We start from the raw sequence: 12851 nt of genomic DNA, 5'->3' as shown, positions 1-12851 counted from the left end.
TGGTGAGGGCAACTGCTGCTTCTGGGACAGAGGATGTGCCAGAATGACATCTGGCACACTGCAGTTTAACTGCACGTGGGGGAACATGTTCAATGCACTGCTCAGGACAGTAGTGGTATTTCAAAAATCCACAGCTGTACAGTGCAGAGTATATTTGAGTGTATAGTCCATTAAAGAATCAAGGATCACTGTCATGAGCCATACATGTAACTGGGAACATCAACTAAAAACACATGTAAACAACAGGAAACCCAGTTCTATGGAAGACAAGCTTATTTGCAGTTTTGTCTAATGAAATGAACCTTGTGTGCTTGGGCCCTACTCCTCTCTATCAGCACTACTTACTTTTACTTTACCCGGGGCAGGCTGTGCCCAGCAGTTTCAGTGTTCCAAACTTGTGCTGCAGGATGAACTCTGGATTTTTGTATATTCTTTGTTGCTATAACCATTCCCAAGGGGGAAAACTAACAAAATAGAAATAGTTTCCAGAATACTCTCTGGCATCATCTGGACAGGTAATATTGAAAAAAAAAAAAAAAAGAGCTGAAAAGATATAAGTGGCAGATATTTTAGGCTAAGAGATATTGGTAAATTGCTATATCATTGGTAGATGATAGAATGTGGTAGATATGACAGAAATCACACTGAAAGAACTTTAAAATTTATCTTCGTTGTTACACATACCTATGAATTGGACATAAACACACCAACAGAAGATTTTGCTTTCAGGGTATTCTACTGCCAACTAACTTTTCTTTGAGGAAGGTATTAAATAAGTTCTATTGAGTCCTCTTTCCTAATATTGACTTCCTCCTTGTCTTAAAGCACATTACAAATTTTAATAAATCAAGTCCTCTATTCAGCAGAATCAGTCAATAACACTCCCACTTACCTAAGCAGAAATTAAGGAACAGAAAAATTACTTTTCCACAAATCAAATAATCTGTCATCAAATCAGGAACAGATCTCCTGTTTTTAAATTTCATACTTAAACCACAAATCCATCCTTACTCTTTTCTAGGTATTTCAGCCTCGCTGAGGCTGAGAAAGTTGACCACAAATCCCACACTATCCCAAGTCACTAAATCACACCACAACTTGTATAAAACCACTTGATTCGCAGCTAATGGCAAGCAGGGTCACAGTCTGCATTTGTGCTGTTAATGTTGCAAGTATAGTTCTTATGAAATGGAACAGAAGGAAAGAATCCAAGTCCAAATTTCCTATGAGACTTTCAATGTCACTACTTTTCCTCTGGGGCGATGCAATTCTATGGTATATTTAAAAGTAAAATTTATTAAGTAAATATTATCTCCGTCACGTGGCACGTAAAAATCTCTATGACTCCCATGCTAATAAGAAAACTATAAAGTATCAAGGAAATACAGCAATTCAATCAGCTAAATCACTCTTATACTCCAGCTCTCTCTTAGTAAACCTTCTTGAAAGAGTAAGAAAGTCATCCAACCTGTCAGACACTGTAGTTTCTAATTACCTTCTATGTGGATAAACCTTGTGCTTTGAATACTAGTTCAAAAGCTTCCATATGCTTTTTCTGCATGAAGTCTTCCAAATTAATTTGGTTTTTTCCAGTAAGTTTTTCCGATGTATACTTGATCCTTCTTTAAACGCTATGAGTAGTATTTGTGTTGAAGTTTACTATGTTTCATTACAGTGCAAAGTTATTTTCCCCTGTAAATAAACAATAATTTGCCTTTCAAGACTCTGTAAAATTTCATATGTATGAAATATGAATATATAATTTTAAAAGATTTGTAGTTCTCCACATAACCAATTTTGATACCAAACATATTTTGCACAGGGCATCAGAATGATAATCCCCCAAATTTAACATTACCCTGTTCATTAGGGAGTCAGTCTACTTTGCCTCACTTTTTTCCCTGTAATTTCTGTAAGGTTCTACTGTTCCAGCAATACACTGAGTCCAATGCAGCTCCTATGGCTTTACAGCATGTGTTTTTCAGATCATGCTACAGCTCTTCATGTCCGGTTTTACACCGTGCAGCCAATGCCTGATGCTGCCTGCTTTCCTCAGGAAGGCCAATGCTCAAACACAAGAACACCGTACTACATCATCAGTACATCATCAGTACTTAAATCATGATCATCTCCATGGGATGCATCCACATGCATTTAACAGTCAGAGGGAAGAGACCAAAACTGAGGCAGAAGCAAGACATTCAGCCTTAGTGGTATCTACCAAAGAAATATTGCTTATATGGCAAGAAAATTCACACTCAGCAACACTTCGTATCAACAGTGCACTGTCTTTTTCATGGGCAAGAGGTGCATAAAAATCTTCTGTTCAACAACATTAGAGGCAGATGACAGATTCTTTAAAAAAGAAAACAACCCAAAAAACAAAAATGTAATCACCAGATTATTCTCCATAACTAAATAAAATAGAAATAAAATAAAACAGGAAAAGAGTCATGTATGCCGTACAGAGGATAACTATTAAAAAGCTTTTAAGAATAAAAAACCACAAATATGAAGTGAGTTGAAACCAAACTTAACCTCACAATTTCTGCTATAATTTCCACAAAAGAAAAAGATAACATTAACAGAAGAGATTTGCATGAAGACATGCTCTTGTTCACATAATTCTAATAGGAACTGTATTGAATTAAGCAGGCCAGCAGTTTTGTATATTACCTGAAAAAATTATGGACTTCAGCTAAGTTTTCTCTTTCATGAGCCAAAACTGCAAGCTAGAACTTCTTGGGATGTATAAGAATTTTAATATATAAGGAAGAGCCATAAATCAACCTGAAAAGTTACCAGAATTGTCTTTATGACAAAAGCAGAAAATAATTTGGTGCAGCATGGATTCAATTGTTCCTGCTCATGAATCATGGTCCTTACAGCAAGAAATACACTGGGAGATGCAGAACCAGAAGAAAATTATTTACAACTGCCTAAGGTACCAGCTTAGACTGTCAAACAGTTTTCATAACTTTTTTCCTCCCTGTGCCTTGGGCTCTTTGCCAATACTGGGGGAGGAGGGAGAGGGCAAGTATGGGTATGCTGCCCAGACTTCCTATATAAATTATAAATTATAAATTATAAATTATAAATTATAAATTATAAATTATAAATTATAAATTATAAATTATAAATTATAAATTATAAATTATAACAATGCCTTTCCAGAGAGAAATGATCAAGCACCACTTTAACCTGATCCTTTAGGCTGTTCTATTTTTCTCATAATGAACCTGATTCTCTACATGAATTCTAACAAAGATGGAGTAAATTAGCTGAAAATAAATAAATCACACTTGGTCCCTCTTTCCTGAAGGAAAACCAGGTTTCATTTGGTTTCAGGTGCTGTATCTTTGTTTTCCTAAGCTCAGCTATAGTTGTGTAATGACGTGCATCCTCTGGTATTAGTTGCTAATAAATTGACCTAGAACTGCCTATATAAATGAGTTTAAATTGCTGTTCTCAAGGGGAAAATGGCTGTGTCTAATGGAATTCTTTATTTGGTTTCAATCTTGTTTTGACATACAGAAAATTCCTAGTCTATTTTGAGATGCCAAGGGGAAGTAGTAGGCAGGAAAACCTACTGCAGATGCTCTGAGGAAGAGTTTTCATTTAGTTTTGATTTTGTTGACCCAGATTCTCTGTTCAACTTTATATCAAACTGCAAACTCTGAAAGAATAGTTGAGAGTGAAAGGGACCTCTGTTGGCCACCTGGTTCAATCTCCCTCTTCAAGCAGGGAGATTGAACAGCTGGTTGCCCAGGACTGTGTCCAGGCAGTTTTTGAATTGTTCCAAGGCTGAAAAGCCCTCAACCTCTCTGGGCAGCCTGTGGCAGTATTCAGTCACTGTCACAGTGAAAAAGTGTTTCCTCATGTTCAGGTGGAATCTCCTGTTTGAGTCCATAGCCTCTTGTCTTGTCACTGGACACTATTGGCAAGTACCTGGCTCCGTCTGCTTTACACCACCTTCCTTTCAAGTATTATTCCACATTGATGAGATTTCCCCAAGCCTTCTCATCTTTCAGGCTAAAGAGTCCTGTTTCTCTCAGCCTTTCCTCCTAAGAGAAGTGGTCTTGTCCTTTAAATACTTGGTGGTCCTTTTCTGGACTCCTCTCCAGTAGCTTTGTATCTCTCTTGTATTTGGGAGCCCAGGGATAAACCCAGCAATCCAAATATGGCCTTACCAGCGTTGAGTAGAGGCAAAGGATCACCTCTCTTGAGCTGCTGGCAGCAGTCCTGCTAATGTAGCCCAGGATACTGTCTTTGCATCATGGTCATACTGCTGGCTCCTGTTCAGCCTGGTGTCCACCAGGACCCCAGGCTCTTTTCTGCAAAGCTGTCAGCGTGCAATGCATGGGCTTGTTCCTCTGCAGGTACAGAACTTTGCACTTTCCTTTGCTGACCTGCATAGAGCCCTTGCCAGCCCATTGCTCCAGCCTGTTGAGGTCTCTCTGGATGACCCTCTGGCATGTCAGCCACCCTCTCAATTTGGGGTCATCAGCAAACTTGCTGAGGGAGCACGTGCCACACCATCCAGTTTGGTAACAAAGGCATTAAAGAGATCAGGACCCAGTGAAACCTCTGTGAAACTAGAAATTTATAGCAATAAAATTTCCATCTGTTTTGAGTCAAAACGAACAAACACAAGATCTCATAGAAGGAGTGTAGTAATGGATAATGTAGTAGTAGATAAATAAAGCACATGACAGGTATCATGATTAGTACACAGAGAGTTGCTTGGGAGCCTTTTAATGCCTTTTGGCAGTACAGATTTTGTTTGTGGTTTTCATTAGGTAGTATTTGAGAGGCTAAGATGTGCATGAACTTCACGTCTTCAGTATACACTCTGAGAGACAAGAGGATGCAGAAGATTTAAGATGGGTTTAAGTGCTGAGCATGAAAGGAAATTAAACAGTTTCAAGGTTATCTACAGGGCTTGGGGGACATTTACTGATTATTTTATATTCTGCTAAAACAATACAGTAGCATTCAATTTTATTTAATACTATGGTCATTTTAAAGCTGTATATTTAAAACCAGTAAGTACACAAATAACACTTTAGAAGACTTCTATGTGTTTTCAGAGATACCTTTCAAGAAGAGACAATAAGTATTGTGTTTCCTTTAAAATGCAATCCTACACATGCCTGAACTGTTGAAATAAACCATAATTCTCCTGCATTGCAATTTTCTTGGGGCAGAGAAGTAAAACAGTTCTGAGTTAGACTGGGAGCACAAGACTAGAAGATTTCTCCATCAGTAATGAGGAGACTCCACAGAAGATGAAATGAGAAAATTTCAGAAAGAGGTGTAATGAATATCATAACAGGAGAGGGGAAATCTAAAAGACATTGCAAGAGACTGCAACAAATCTATTGACAACCTAAAAAACTGTTTTTCAGACTTTATCAAAACGTTCCAAGATAAATTAAAGACAATCCTGCAGAGCTCTACAGATTCCACCTGTAAGACACTTAGTGGCAGAATTAATGACCAGTTCTGTGGAGGGCCAGAGGGCTGCAAGAGCCCATCGATGAGCTCTGTTGAGCTTCTCATCCACCAACATTCCCAAGTGCTTCTCCTCAGGGCTGCTCTTAATCTATTCTTCACCCAGCCTTTACTTGTGCTTCACCCAGCCTGTGCATTTGTGCTTGTTCAAGACCTGGCACTTGACCTTGCTGAATATCATGAGGTTTGCATGGACCCTCCTGTTGAGCCTGCCAAGGTCCCTCTGGGTGATATCCCTTCCCTCCAGCATGTCAACCCCACCACTCAGCTTTGTATTGTCAGCAAACTGTCTCAGAGTACACAAAATTTCGCTGTCCTTGTCATAGACAAAGACATGAGAAAATGCCAGCCCCAAAACCAGCCCCTGAGGAACACCTCTTGTCACTGCTCTCCATGAACATTGGACATGAAGCCATTGACCACGATGCCCTTTGAGTGCAACCATGCAGCCAATTCCTTATCTGTTCAGTGTCCATTCATCAAATCCATGTCTCTCTAGTTTAGAGACGAGAAGGTTGTGTAGGACATTATCAAAAGCTTTGCACAAGTCCAGGTAGTGACACCAGTTGCTCTTCCCTTATCAACCAGCCATGACTGAGAACTGTGCTTGGTCAAGTAGGGGAACTATTATAGTTGAAAAGGTATATAAGAAAGTGTCTATGGAAAGGCCCACCTTCTTCCAGAAGCCATAGCCTGAGCTGCTCTAAAATATTTTGCAATAATCTGAATATCATAAAAGCTGCACCTTTAAAGTGACAAACTGTCAGTTCTCAAAGGCAGAGGGAAGCTACCCAGTTAAATGAGGTGTCATTTTTCCTTTAAGTGCAATTAAAGAATGTCAGCTGTCCATCAGAAAATCAGACTGTCAGGCTTGCATAGTATTCAGTTTCTACTTTCACTGAAAGGAAAGGCAGTGATCACCTAAGGAAAAATTAATATATTTTAAGCATGTTAAATCAGGAAGAAACCAAAAGAAGTCCACTTAAAGGGTCAGGTTTGTTTGTGCTGTAAAATGACACTGAAGATGCTAATCTCTGGTTCTTGGCTCCCAGAAGACTACGATTTTTGGATTCATACAAACAAATATTGAAGCCAAACCTAGTTGTCCTGGACTTCTAATTCACTTAGTTTATGAACCATTTCCCCAACATCAATAGCATTGATGAATGAAAAGTTAGGTGTGCTCACTTCTAGGGCAACTCTGTACCGTGGATGCAACCCCAAGGAATATTGTATCAGTGTGCTCCAGGTACATGTCTCATAGAAATTTCTACAGATTCCTTCTGCATCTCAAAACCTGAGTTTCTCACTCCTTACACAGTGACAGCACAGCAAGGTCTGGAGTATTGATTAGAATTAAACTAGCACCTTCTAGCATTTACTGCTTTGATTAATTTATTCCTATTTGCTTTCATGGGTGTCAAGTTCAGCTTGATTTTCTTGGTTCAAACCAGCAAATTACCAAAAAAGGTGTTTTCTACTCTTTCTCAATAAATGGAAAGTGCATACAAACAACTATGAGAGTCAGAGAGTAATTACAAAAACCTGCTGTGCATCATATAAGAAATTAATCTAGAGGACTTGATCATCCAGGCAGAAAGCACTATTCTTCAAATGTACAACTTGAGAACACCAGCTGAAAACTTTATCTTACTGTCTTCTGCACTGCACTGACTCTTCTCTGTAGATGAAGACAAGTATTAATTCCTAGGAATCTTGTGCATGTGTGTGCCTACATTTTCATGGTTAACAGATCTTCAGAGAGGCACTAATATTCTTCTAGATTAGGTTCACAAGGAAAAATGTAAAACTGTATTTTCCAGTGATCTCCACATAGAGTAGCAAATTCTGTATCAGGATGGTAGACACAGAATGGTACTGTGTTCTCCTCAGAACTTGAGTGCTCCCACTTCTTCCAGGTAAGGTAAGTGCTACCATAAAATTGATTAGCTGATTTATGTCTGTCAGGTTGGCAGTGTATATGCCAGTGGTCTTTATTCTTGTAACAGCAGCTTCTGTGTATACCAATAGTACACAATACCCTGCTAATGCAAACTTATCAAGAGATAAAAACAACTGCAGTTGCAAGCTCTCTCAGCAAGGATTATTCCACTGGAACATATTTAACTTCAGAGAGCTTTTTGGTATTTACTACAGAGCATATAAATATAATCCAATTGTAGTAAAGATTCATAAACTAACCAAAGGTTTCAAATTGCATGTTTGCTTCAGATCACTTTGAAAAGGATTTTCTTTTCCAGAATCCTACTTTGAATGTAAAATGTTACTCCAACACGATGAGGTATCTATTTATAACCAAATGTTTGTGTGCAATGGTCAAATCCAAAAAAAAAAGGAATTGAATGTTTATTTTAGTCTTGATTTTCTTCCAATACCTTGCGCAATTTATCCTGAAATTCTAATTATATCCCCCTACATAAACACTGCAAATATGAAAACTGAAAAGAAGTGTATTTGCTAGAGCTTTTTTCCTCCTTTTTCCAAAGTAAAGAGATGCTTGTGGTCAAATTACTTAATGAAAAGAATTCAGTGTGTCAGTGATCATCCCAACTGAGAAAACATGTCCATTTACAGTACTGTTTAACTATTTCTATAGTTGGTGACCACATTAAATGGGTATTTGAATGGAAGCATGCCAAATGAATAAAAACAACCTTCATGGGTGCCAAACATTAGCAAAATTAGCTAAATGTGTGCAAAATTACACACACCTACTATAACTGCTGACCTCTCAGACAACTCTATAGTCTGTATCTGATGTGATTTTGTTTAAGAAAGCAATGCCAATAAAATACATCAGGAGTTATTATCAAACTAACTTGTCATTGTCCAAGCTTATATTGAACCATATCAAAATATATGCCTTATAGCTCAGGAACTGTAGCACTGCAAAATGGGTACAAAAATGGGTGTCAATTCATGAGAAAATCTACAGTTGAAGATGAAAAGTAATTTTAGATGGACAAGCCCCATAATAACCAGAAGCCTGGCAATTCCACAGCCTTTGCACATTTGCAAAATAAAACTGAATAAAAGTTAATTTTAGGAAGTTGCCCATTGCAGATCTCAGTTGAAGGAGGGTGCCTGGGATTTGCAGTAGTGAATCACAACTTTGATTCTTTGGGTTGCCAACAGTGATCTGGACTTGATGCCTCTGAGAAAGGAGCAACAAAGTTCGTAATGAATAGCATTTGGCTCAAAATTCTTGGCCTAAGTTCTGAACCATGAGGCTTCCATCCCCCATGATCCTTCCTTGTCATCTATTTTAACTATGCATAACTTTGTGGTCCTTATTTAAAACCCCCTCTATTTGAAAGCCTAATTTAAGACCTGGCTCAATGGTAGTTGTTGTGGGAAATTCCACTGGCTAAATACAAATACCACAATGAAATATGCACATTATAAAATGCAGTCTCTTAACTTTGTGTTTGAAAAGTTATTGGCACCCTGAGAGCTCTACAAGAACTTGGTTATGATATCCCAGACCACCATGTTTGTATTTTCTTTGTGAAATTGTAGGATTCTTTGCATAAAGCTATTAAAATCACATTATTTTCTTCAGCTTCTGCTTGCATTGTAATGTTTAGTTTTAATACAAGACTGAATGCAACCAAATTGGAGATCAGCATGTCACCAAAAATAAAAAACCAAACACCACATAAGGAGCTCTTACCTCTATCATTTCAAACAGCCACTGATAACCCAGAAATAGTGCACAGTCCAGGACATACTAGATTAAAAACCTTTCTACAAACATATGGCAGGGGAGGGGAACCAAATTGCTAGAGGGAAAGAGTTCCACAGCTGGAGTATGTCAAATAACCAAGCTCCATTCAGCCCACCCTTCCCTCTGCACATTTATACCCCACTGCTCCCCTCCACATGCCCACGCCAGAAGTATCCCAGCTATCTGGGGAATACCAGGCTAAAACATCTAAAATATTGTTAGGGTACCTACTAGATGGGGGTTGCATCTGTTTTTTTTTTCTTATCCAAGTAAGTTAAAAATGACATTTTAGACTTATCCATGTTTATTTCAGAGGTCAAAAAACTTACCCTTTACTTCCATGTTTGCCATTTCCCATCTTACCACAGCCACAGCTTCTTCTTCCCTATTTGGGTGCAGTTCTCTAACGCATACAAGTCCATAGGGGTTAAAAGGATCCATCTGAGAGTCCTGGGAGAGCATGCTGACATCATCATGAGGCTACTGCTAATTGTCTGAAAGGTTGTGAAGCCTGGGGTGGTTTCCCAATAATTTCAGAAAGGTAAATCTTTCAGCCAGAAGGACAAGTAAAGGGACCTACATGGAGATCTGCCTCATTTTCACCCCTGGGCAAAGGAGAGGAAGGCCTCTTAGAACCCCTCTAACCCAAAACACTGTGATTTCCATCTAACTCTGCAGCTTCCTTGAGAAATGGGCATGATCTCCCCACATAAACTCTAAAACTGAGAATTTTTTCCATCCTTCATCTTATCTGCAACATCATTTTAAGAACACTTGACCTATCATTCCCTAATCATTACAAAATTATAGATCTGTGATGGGAGTCCTGCCATCACAGGAGGCATTTGAGATGCTACTGTTAAAAGGTGAACAAAATTACAGAAATCCAAAGGAACAAAACACCAAAACTGAGAAAGATATAAAAAATTTGGCTTTGAGACAATGCTGGAAATAAGGAAAGTTTAGTTTTCAGTTTTCTGTATCATGGCAAATGAGTTTAATGTTGCATTTTTTACATGACATCTGCCTTTGCCTCTTTTTATTATTTTTGTGTAAGGGAATAATTTTCTTTCCTCTCTTATGCCCAGTTATTGTATCTCTGGACAATTGCATTTCTCTTCAGTGGAACTTAGGATTATACTGCTGTAATTGAAGGAACTGGAACGACAACACAGTTGTACTGCCAACAGCTCAAAGTCAGTAACCAACTACACGCATTCAAAAACACCTTCCTTCAAAAGCCTCCAGATTCTAAGTCTAATGAAACCTTACAACACTCAAGGCAGCAGTTTGTTAATGTACCAGTTATTCTCAAAGAACCTTGCTTTCTTTGGATGTATGCACAACCTGCTACTCTTTCTATCCTCTAAGCAAATGAAATCATGACATTTTCACCAAAGTGAGCACCAGAGTCTGCCCTGAGAAATGGAATCCCTCTCACCCCAAGCAGGCCCTGTTTCTTTTTCCCCGTACAACACACGCTGGTCACAAGAACTACAAAGCCTGTGGCTTTAGCACATTGCCCCCAAATCAATGACTAGAGGGAGAGGAAAAGAACGAGCTTCTGACTGCTCCAACCAAGAGCCTTATTTCCACCTGTTAGACAACATCTCTGCCTATCAGCACAGTCCAACAGAGAAGAGCAGACAGACAATATTTCAACTATTCAAAACTTTATTTAAATTGAATTCAGAAAAAAATGAAACTATGTGCAGGAAGAACTATATACATAAAGAAACAGGAAGAACTATATACATAAAGACTATTGTCCAAGATCCATCTGAGTGTGTCCTGAGAAGCAGAAGCACTCATATATAAATGGGAATATACAGATCTGGAGTAAGTTCCACCCTGCAGGTTGGGCACATGCCAAAAGTGTCCAGGGCAATAGGGAGGCACTCGCTGCAGAAGACATGGCCGCACATGGTTGCCACAATCAATCGTCCACTTTGTAAAATCTGGAAGAAAGAAAATAACAACATGTATTGGGAGGAAAGAGTTTGAGTTTGCTGCTCCATTGGCACCAAGCAAATGAGACTTGGAGCATCTGGAATCAAAACTACAAGGAACTCTCATATCTGCCAGTTTCACTTCACCAAGAAGTGACTTGTGGAGCTTCACAGCAAGGGCTGTGCCTCCAGCCAGCTGCCCACAGCATCCCACATCATCCAGCTGACTTGTGCAGCTCCCCTTCTGCCCTTCTCCTCCCACAAAGCAGAAGGGACACCAACAGGTGGATCCTTACCTCGGAGTAAAATTCCATGCAAATTGGACACCTAATGACAACTCCTTGCTGTGCACTGGAAGAAACAGAACTAGAAAGAACATGCAGCTGGTAAGATCACCACACTTCAATGCTTATTGATACATAAAATCTCATGTAATCATGCAACTGCACTGACTAGCCATGACACATTTCCTCTAAGAACCCTGCTGCCTTTAAGTCTCTGTGTGCTGCATTTAATGTAGATTTGGGGCCTCCCTGCTTTGAGGGAAGGAATGTCCAGGTTTCACTAGAAGAACGGTGCAGTCACCAAGCTCTCAGATTTGACAAAAGTAATTCCCATTCTTTGCCATACCCCCACACTCATCTCTAAGGCACTGTGAAAAGTTGTACATCTGCCTTGGGCTGCCTTTTTCTCCCAAAATGCAAATGGCATAATTTAATCATCATGCAACATGGGAGAAGGAGGGAAATACTGAGAGTATGAGAAGGCCTCAAAGATAAACCACGCATAACAGTATAACTTAGTCCTATGCAAAAAAAAAAAAAAAAAAAAAAAAAAAGGTAAAAATTTTCATGTTTGGTAGGGCATGAGCCATACATACTCCGATTGTGCAGTTCCCTCCTCTGCTGCTTCCTGTTCTTCAGGGGCTGAGTCAGCTACAGGTGCATCATTAGCTCCTGTTCTATTACCAGAGCCATGCGCCTGTTCACGTCTGTTAGGGGTGGCCCTTCTCCTTTGCTGTTGATAGACTGTAATTTAAATTTCAGAAGTTATATCTGATACAAAATGCAGAACATACGAAAGATTTCTTAGGAAGGATGCCCTTTGTATTCATATGTTTGATCTTTGTATATGTTCAAGCCAAATCAAGTGGAAGGGAGATTTATTCCATTAAATAGACAGGAACTCACAAACAAGATCTAAGTGATGCCCATGGGGCAGAAAAACAAATTCCTTGTTGGTAGAATTGCCTTGTTAAGGTTCAGGGCTTGACATGCTTCAAGGAGCTCAGACCCAGGGAAGGCTTAACAAAGTTTGGGGAGAAGGATGCCCACTGAGAGTGGACACAAAGAATGCAGAATTGAGGGGCCCCATGGAAATCTGGAACAACTCCCAGGATAAGGAACTAAGAAACCCAACTGTCCTGAAATCAGCTCTGACTGGTAAAAAGTAATTCCTGCAGGGGGAGATTGCGACCACCGACTCGTGGAGCGGCAACTCAAGAACCTCCCCAGCCCAAAAGAAGAGGCAGACTGAGCAATGCACTCAGTGGACTAATTACAGTGAGAAGAGAGACAATCACTAACCAAAAGAAGGCAAAATACTGGCTAAGAAGATAACCATGTCACTTGCAACCACTT

This window comes from Haemorhous mexicanus, chromosome 4 (assembly GCF_027477595.1).
Source record: "Haemorhous mexicanus isolate bHaeMex1 chromosome 4, bHaeMex1.pri, whole genome shotgun sequence".
NCBI lineage: Eukaryota > Metazoa > Chordata > Aves > Passeriformes > Fringillidae > Haemorhous > Haemorhous mexicanus.
The sequence above is the reverse complement of the archived record's forward strand: the minus strand, read 5'-3'. Positions refer to the sequence as shown.